Genomic DNA, 9,897 nt, shown 5'->3' with positions numbered 1-9,897 from the left:
GGTGTCTGTGGCCAGTGATGTGAATTGACATGCTGTTTAAAAATGGATCAGTCTAAATTATTCAGTCTGTTATTTTAGCATCAGCATTCAATGATGATGTCTCGTTGTCACGGAAACATAGTCCCATGATCCCGAGCCCACAGCTGAGTCCCCTCTGGAGGAGGGGAGAGAAAGAGATGCCCTGTAGCAGTCTCATCATTTCAACAGAAACCGAGAAGAAAACAAATAGTGTAACTATGGTGTCAGTGCCTATATGAAAAAAAATGTCTTTTCCAGAGAGTAAAAGACTATTTATATGTGCCCACTGGCAGCACAGTGCTAGTAAGGCTGACAGAAAATGGTATAAAATATTATGTGGTGTATAGCATGAGCCACATGTAGAGGAAACACAATACCTGCCTGAAACCGATGAATACATGCAGGTGCGTCTCTGCCTCTGGCTTTTTTCCTCCTTCAGTCTCTCTCATTTAGAGCACACAACACACAGGATGGGTCCCAGGCTGCACTGGTCAAACTTTATGGATCTCCAGCGAGACATGAACACATGGAACAGTCATCTAGTTTCCAGCTGCTGGTGTGGAGCTTTTCTCAACCTCTCGCTAGGATCCTCTCTGTCTCTGCTGCATCTGGCAGCTGGCACTTCGTGCACTGGACATTTCTCAGCGAGGAAGAAATTGTAATAATTGTCAGCAAGCTCTGCATGTGTCTTCGCGCCTAAAAGTCTAAAAGTGCTTTTGTGTGTGTACAGTAAATATTTCTTTGTGTTCGGTTAGGCTGAGAAATTGCTCAGAGAACAGCTGGGGATTCAGACACTGATTCTGTCTTCCTCCTACAGTAAATGCTGGGATTTACACTCTGCCCAAAGCCCAGACACACAGCACTCTTGTGCCAAGAAGAACATGCATATGCATGCAATCATAAGCACATATTCACACAAAGGACTCTCCAACTTGCAAAGCTTGCATCACACATTTCAGGTGATTTCATCATCTGTTAGTCATTTTTTATCCTAAGCTTTTCACCTTAAACAAACAACCATAATACGCACGTTGATTTCAGAAAAAGGAAAAAGTGAGGAGCACAGTCTCTCGTGTAGAAATTGGTTTCTGTTCGAGCAGCTTTTGTTACCTGCTGTTTCAATCTGTTTCTGTTTCACTCAGCAGCATTTTAACAAGTCATACTCAAACCGTCCTCAAACAAGCGTGCAGTATTAGAGGATACTGAAGCACAAAGAGAGGGTGTGACAGCTTTCCTAAATAACACAGACAATTTACTTTAGCTGATGCATAAGCTAATGTTGTGTTCACCATTACCCCCTCCCCCCAAAAAAGAAGACACCTCTGATAACAGGTCACATTTACACAAAATAAATATTTCACTCGTCATTTGAGATGCCACAAAGCACAAAACTTAATACCAGTTGGAATATGTTAATTCCCGCTGCAGCCATTTGGAGACACGCAGCCTGCTGTCTTCACAGTGTGAATCCAAATCCCACCATCCCAATCCAGCTTTCATCCCTGACTGTCAGCAGATGAGAGCTTCGTACACCTCTAGCAACTCACCCGGTGTGTGTATTTTTGTATGTTTGTGTGTACCCACCGAGGAGCTTGCTGTGCAAGCATATTCACAGCCAGAATTTCTGACAAGCCTAATGAATCTCCAGAGACCCACTACCTGCTAGCTCTCTCTTGTTCTGTCTTGTCTCCATTGTTCTCTCGCTCAGTTTTCTACCTTCTTGCACCCCCCACCCCACCCCACCCCTCCTTCCTCTTGCTGTTTGTCTGCTTAAACTGGTGCTGCCTCTCTTGCTGCAGCCGGTTCTGCCTCCATCAGCTAACAAGCTCCCTTCTTCTCTTCTGAGTGTCCACCTTATACTCTCCTCATTGACTCCCACAGAAGTAAATGGCCCAAGAGAGACCTTGATGTTGATGGGGGTGTGACAAATTGCTGGATTTCTCTCTCGTCATTGCCGAATGCTATTCAAACTTCTGCCACGTGTGAGAGGGAACCTCCTTCTAGAAAAGCTTTTAATTATAAGTACCAGTGGTTTATTAGTCATGCCTCAGCTCAGCTTGTCTGCCTAAAATCCATTACCTATGCCTGAGGAGGCCTTGTTAGTTCACAATTGATTGCATAATTACACAGCATTATGATACATTGGCCTCATCGTGTGGTAATCACAGTAATTAGGGAAATAATGTCTACATGAGGTCTACATGGGCAAGGAGGCAGAAGAGCCATGACTGTGGAGAACAAAAGAACCCAATCCAGTTGCTCCAACATCCACCTTAAATGTCCCTCAAAGCACACACACGAATGTGCACACATGTATATTTACATAGACTGCTCCAAAATGTCAGTCAGGAAGTTGTGACAGCGTTGCTGATCTGTTGTCTCACTCAAACTGAGGGGAAGTGAGCGCACACAGAGCATGAGTAATGAAACGCTTCACACTCATTTGGCTTTTGCACTTCAAATGAGATTGGCACAGTGCAGCATCTAAAACACAACCATTAGATCTATAATGACTCCGCAGCCTACTCCCCATGGACTGACTACTCGCGCAGACACACACACGCAGATACACACACACACAGAACCCTTCCAACCCCCAAATAGTCTATGCATTATGCATCCCACCCATCTGCCACTTTGTGAGCACTCTATCCCAAGGGGAAGAGATGGGAGGAGAAGAGAGGGAGGCACTCACAGCTGGATAGAGGAAAGAGACCGGGCTTTTCCACCCTCTCACCCTCTCTCTTATATCTCCGTCAGGTTATGAGCTGCTGGAATGTGAGGGGCTCACCTGTGTTTGGGCTGCAGACAGGTATGAGCATATGGCTCGGGTGTGTGAGTGATTTATAGATGCCCATGTCTTTTCTCTCTGTATGTGTGTGTGTTGATGGAGGTTTGTGTCTACCACTCGATGATGTGCACGGCCCAGCAGTAGGTGTAAGCTGACCATCTGTAACCACAAGACTCAACATATCTGAGAAGCTTCAGTGTTACACATTTATATTCATGTGTGGAAACCCATCAAAGAAACTTGGATGCGTGTGTGTGTGTGTGAGACAGGGAGATAGATGAGTGATATGCTTGTGTGTATGTGTGTGTAACGGGATCAAAGTAGTAGAACAACTATCACTATGATTAGATTCACAGGCTTTAAAATTTCCCAGTTTTTGGAGGCGCTGCGCTGGTGTGCACAAAAGCGTGTCTCTTTATCCTGAAATGATTGCTCAAGAATCACAAGACCTCTGCTTTTTTAAGTCAATGCGAGCTGGCAAACTGACTGACAAAACAAGTTTAGCTGCAGAGCGAGCTGGAGGCGAGAGAGAGGCAGTTTAAATAGCGCGTCTTTGTCTCGCAGCTGCCAAACATTCACCCTGACCCAAACCAAACTGCAACCCCATGATCCTCATCTGCCCTATTACATCCCTCAGCTGTTTCCTCTTCACTGCTCTGCGTGTGCAAATGTGCGTGTTTTTGCCCAGAGAAAACAGAGGCTTCATTGTCACCGCGTCGTCTGATGCAGCTGCGTGGCTTCAGATGTTTTTACACAAAGGATGAAATGATAGATGAGTGAAAGGAAGAGAGAAATGATGAAGAAAACAGAAAAAAGAATGTGTGAATTTGACAAAACTCTCTTGTTTGTTTATCTGAGGTTTATCCATGACATCTTTCTTACTCCATTTGTGGCAAGAAAAAAAATGAAAAATCACTAGAACAGGCTCGTGTCCCAGCGGAGCAGGAAAACATTTGATAACACGAGTGTTTAGAAAGCCCATATTTCGAACGCCAGTGTTTGTTTTGATCTAAAATTAATCTGGGCTAAAATGCTGATATATTGATTTGAGCTTTAATGAACACAAACTAAGCAGCAGCAGTAGTTGAGGAAATATTTACATCCCTAAGAACTTATAACTTGGTCTAAAAATATCTTTGCCATCTAAGAGTGGCATCCACAGACTTGTAATATGAAATCCATGCTATCTATTAGCGTGCTTATGCATTTTAGGACATTATTTCATTCCACATATTATATTCCCACCAGTAATTTTATTAGTTACAGTATTAGTTACAGTAGGGGGTTGGAAGATACAAAAAGGTGCTCGAAACATCCCTCAGAGATTTTGGTCCATATTTACACGATAGAGTCACACAGTTGCTGCAGATTCGTCAGTTGCACATCTGTAATAGGAATCTCTCATTACACCACATCCAAAAAGTGCTCTATTGCATAGAGATCCAGGAACTGTGTAGGCTGTTTGAGTTCAGTTAACTCACTGTCAACTTTAAGAAGTCGGGTTGAAATGATTGGACCTTTTTGACATGGTCCGTTTTCCTGCTAAAAGCAGCCATCCAAAGATTGATAGACTGTGGTCATAAAGAGATTAACTTGGTCAGCAGCAATACCTGGGTAGGCTGTTGCATTGAAGCAATACTTGGTTTGTAGTAAGGGGGCCAAAGCGTGCCAAGAAAATGACACCACCACCAGCAGTCTAAGCCATCGATATAAGGCAGAATGGATTTATTCGTTCATTTTGTTCATACAAAAGTGCGATCATAAATGATAAATAATCATATGTCCATGATTACTACCATCATCACCACTTCCATTATGAGTATGAACAGTTGCAAAACAAAAGGGGTGTGGGGAGGTGAGGCATGCTTCAAATCTAAACCACATTTCAATAGTGAAGGCGTTTAAAGATAAGCTATCTTATCTTTACTTCACATTTTTAATAGATTGATCAATGCCACAATGGCGTAATATTTTATATATACAAAATAAGGAAGTTTAAAAAAATGCTAATAAAGTAAATGTATCTTAAAGCTGTACTTATGCAGGTAGGGTAACTCTCCCAAAAGAGAAAGCACAGAGAAAGCACGAAGAGAGAGTGAGAGAAGGGAAGGCAGGTTTTTTATTTTGGTTTTATGCTAATGCCACTCAGTCAATACACATCAACGGACTGTGCGGGGATAAAGAGGCCGGGGCTGAGAGTGTAAGGAGAGAAGCATCAATGTGATAATCTCCCACTCTGGCCTCCATTAAAGGAATTCCCTCCCGCTGATCTGAGTTCTCTGATGACGTTACATTTCTCTTCAGCATTTTAAAAAGATAAACTTACCCCACGATAACAGTTCTTGCTTTTCTCCACTCTGACACTTTCTGCATTGAGGCACCTGAAACCACCCTCAGCCTCATTTGCCTTTTCTTTTTTTGTGAGTGGGCAGACACAGGATGGTCTGATAAGGCCAACTCAGGTAAAACACAACATGAGTTCGGCCTGGGAGAGAAACAGCTATCAAAAAGGCTATTAAAGGATTTGGTTTCCACTTGCGTTACGAGAGGCTTTGATAGCTGGATTTTATCTGCTTTGTTATCGTCTCACATCAGGAATACAAACACACACACAACACCCGTGCGCTCCTCTTACCTTTACCACACATCTATGAGTCAGGAATCAGGTGTGTGGAGCTTTTGTGCGTGTGCTTTGGTGGCTGGCACAGAGAATGAGAAGGGCACAGTTTATTACAATGCTGCGTACGGTGAAGTGGTGGAATGTGATTAAGTCCAATTTTGGGCTACTTGTTCATTTTTTTGTTTTTACATAATGCTGTCTGATTGTATTTCACAGTGTTTTCATGGCATCATTTGATCATTTCACTGTGTGACACTGTTGTTGTTTTTAATAAAAGAGCGTGATGCCCTCACACAAATTATAATACACTTGATTCCGCTTCCACATTTGACTTTATAATATCCTCCTAACCCCTTCAAAACATGTAAATATTCCAACTCATTTAAAATGCTATTCAGTTTTTCTAAACTGGCTCAGACTGTAGAGCAGATCAACCTATGATCTCATGTTTGAATGTAAGATTCAAATTTAAATCATATGTAGATGATACGTTTGTGTAAATGGGTGAATTTATGCATGGAAGTACTTTGAGTTTCATCATTCTGATGCTGCCATGTAACGTATGTGTTTCAAGATAAAGTGCACAGCAACACCCTGCAGGTAAAGCACAAAAAATAATCGATAATATATTTATAATATACAGCTGTATTTTTGTGTGTGTGTGTGCTGAAAACATGAGATTTTCACTTTAAACTGTTGAGTTTTTGAAAATATGGGTTTAATTTTACATGGATGGCTTTAAAAAAAGCACAAGTGTGGGAGTAATTTGATATTGTGCCTTTGATGCGTTTGCAACAATGCGAGCTGTCAAGACTTACACACTCTGGCACACTCACACATGAACACACAGGTGTATTATGGTGAGTGGTGCGAGCTGTTGAATGATAGGCTGTTTGCAGTAGAGAGGTTTAGGGGAGGTATGGGCGGAGGTGGAGAAAGGCAGAAGTGGAGATGGGAGGCAGAGGTGTGGAGGTGAAGACAAGCTGGAAGTTTGGAAACAGATGGCCTTTGTATGTAACACATGCATTCATGGATGGGTGTGTGAATGCATGTGTTACTGGACAAAGTGTGTGTGTGTGTTTGGAGGGGGGTGAGTTAATTTCGGTGTGCTCAGATCTCTGGTCTCAGCTGTGGTGTAATTGATTAAATGAATTAGTACAGAATATAGAATTAATGTTCATGAATAGGATCCTGTGTTTTGTGTGTGTGTGTGTGTGTACTTGCTTAAACGTCTTTGTGAGGACCAAAAATTGGTATGCTACTATATTAGTGGGGACCAAATCCTGCTCCTCATTAATTTAAAGGCAATTTTGAGGTTCAAAATGTGATTTTAAGTATTATATGGAGTCCATTTCTGGAAGATTTGAAAACAAGTGTGTGTGTGTGTGTGTGTGTGTGTGTGTGTGTGTGTGTGTGTGTGTGTGTCAGATGGGTTATTAGAATGAAATGTGAAATTAGTCTTGATGAAAAGCACCAGATATGCGCACATGTAATTGAATTAACCAGTCTGTGCTCCGTTTGTCAGCATAAATGAAATGTTCACCTTGCGTGCTTCATCCTGCTGAGAGGTGCATCACAGACGGACCGGCCAGTCAGGAGGCTGTTCTACTGTCAAAAACACTGCTTGTTTAATTTCTGTCATAATAGGTATCCAGGATGTACAGCTGGGTGGGAAATTACAGTTAAATAACATTATGGGTCTTAGCAGGATGTTGGACCAGTAGGAGCCCTAAAACAGTTTTAGCCAGGCTCTGCTGGCAGGATAAACACCAGTCTTCCAAAAGAATTCACCTCATTTGGTGTTTTGATGGTAACGAGGAGCGCTGTCTAATGTACCAAGGTATATATGGGCTATAGATGTTTTTAAGTTTTAAAATAATTTGATGGAATTATTTATTTATATATTATAGCCAGCAACTTAACAGCTAACTTAAATAGATTAGCCAACATTTTTCTTTCTCTTTTAAGTTGCTTATGTTCTTGGGCAGTTCAATCTAAATCTAATGTGTTATATTTTGTGAGTCATTTTTATTCTTGAAAGTGGTTAGGGCAGTTGCCTCACAGTAGTTAAGGTCCTTGGTTCAAATCTGCAGACTGGGGTCCGTCTGTAGGAAGTTTGCATGTTCTTCCCATGCCTGAGTGGATTCTCCCTGAATACTCTAGCTTCTGATAAAAGATGTATGTCTGCTTAACTAGTGTTTCTCCGTTAGCCCTGCAGGTCACATGTGACAGACTATGACCTCACGCTATGACAGTTTTGATGAGGGCAACTGCAACCCTGAAACGGATAAGCAGAAGAAAGTGGGTGAATGGTGGAAAAGTGCTGTTTGCTTCTAAATATAGTGGAGTAGAGGTATAAAATAGCATCACAACAGCAATACTTGAATTACCATAAAGTACCTTAAAACACTACCACTAATAAATGTCAATGTCAGTGATCATGAAACCATGTGATAACACCTCCAGCTCAAAAGTCTCTGTTTGAGACTTCTATATCACAGGGATCTTCTGGTATGGCTAAAGTTCACTGCTGATCTGCGTCCACTTGTCCCCTAAGAGTTAAGGTTCGATACAAATCAGTGCAAGGCTGTTATGAGTGATCATAACAGTCTTATCTTATGATGTAATATGTCTCTCCTGGTAAGAGTGGTGTCTTTCATAGTGACAATAACCCCATCCACCAGACATGAGGGGGGTCACTAAACGATTTGATGATGATGGAAATCAAGTCAATTAAATGCTGTTTATGTATCACACTCATCACATCTCAGTCGAAATGAGCACCTATGGGATATTTTAAACTAGCTCTCTCAACCACCATCATCAAAACATCAAATGAGAAAATATCTTTTGGAAGATCAGAGACTCAGAAATGTATGACTTCTGGACTCAACTCCAAGGTGAATTCAAGCTTTTCTTCTTACACTTTACATTGTTTTTTCCCCTTTAATTTTTTCTTTAAATATGCATGCACATACTACACATAGATGCATATGCTATTGTGTAGTATGCCAAAATTAGTTAAAAAGTATGAACATACACATACTGCAAAGCAATATGTTACAAGATCTCCTCGGTCATCTCAGACAGCCTTCCTCACCAGCAGCATGCACGTTATAAAAAGCAGACACACATTATCTGCCCTGACCACACTCACTGTAAAATCTTCATGACTTCTGTGTTTAGTTTAGAGACGCATTCAGAGTGGCCGTGACTGAATCCGAGTCATGCTACAGCTGCTCTGACACACAGCACATAAAGTAGCCACAGAGCAGGGTTATTTGATGAGTGCTTGCTTATACTCGCATCCATATAAACAGGTTAAAGCCAGGGTTGTAGAGTTTGGCAGAACGTAATAGATAATAGAAGATTACACCAGGAAGCCCTGCACGTACGGACAGAGAACAAACAAAGGGAGAGTTGCAGGCTTAGTAAAAAATTATCTAACTGTAGATGCTTCGGTGCTTGCTTTGAAATTTACCCAACTGTAAACTTTACGTGAAAAAGCAGGCTTGGCTCAGTTTCAATTTTTTTTCTTTTTTTGTTGCTATTAAAGATCTTAAATCCACAACCTTCAGAAAGTTATTCATTTATGAATTACAGCTGGAACAATAAAGATAGCAAGGCACAAGTTACTTTGCATATATTTAGTGGCTGTCATTATCTCTGTTTACACTCCCTCCTAAACTTTTGGCAGTTTTGTTCTTTTTACTTTACAGCATTACGATGGTTTCGGTGTGAACATGTTTGGACGGTGTGTTACAGACATCATCTGGGCATTGTGTTTAGTTCTGTGTCTGTCAACATATTTTTTATTTTTTATTTTATTTTTTCCAATACAGTAAGGAAGGATACAAACTTATTAAATCAAGTTTAATGTACGCTACATGTTTTTCCATTCAGTTTGTTTAATTCTTAGGAAGCACAAAATAAAAACTCAAGCATGGACTAAGCCACTGTGTCAGTGAATACAGACTGAATAACAGCACACAAAACATCCAGCTATTTCACTGATTAATTAATTATTAATTACAATACTGTGCAAAGGCCTTGAGTCTTTAGTTTTTGTATAATTTGGCATACCTCAGCCTTTTCTCTCGGTTTCCCTTTCTTAAGAATAGCTTCTTGACAGCCACCCTTCCACTGAAACCATTTCTGATGAGACTTAAGCAAACAGTAGATGGATGGAGTGCAGGGTCAGATGCATCTGTCAGGTCTTGTATCAGGTCTTTTCTGGATTTGTTCCTGTTTCTTAAAGACATTATTTTAGATACTTTTCGTCTGCTGAAGATCATTTTTGAGGTCTTTCACTTGTGCAGTTTCATTAAAAAAATCCCCAAATTTAAGGACACACAGCACATCATGTCAACTAAAGAAATTAAAACAAATGCTGTGTTTTTGAATCAAACTACTAGTTTCCAAGTGTCTAAAGTTACAGTTTAAGTGTAGACACTACACTGGTGTTAGA

This window comes from Perissodus microlepis, chromosome 12 (assembly GCF_051167445.1).
Source record: "Perissodus microlepis isolate ML-2025 ecotype Zambia chromosome 12, ASM5116744v1, whole genome shotgun sequence".
In the NCBI taxonomy this organism is placed as follows: Eukaryota; Metazoa; Chordata; class Actinopteri; order Cichliformes; family Cichlidae; genus Perissodus; species Perissodus microlepis.
This window is presented reverse-complemented; position numbering follows the sequence as displayed.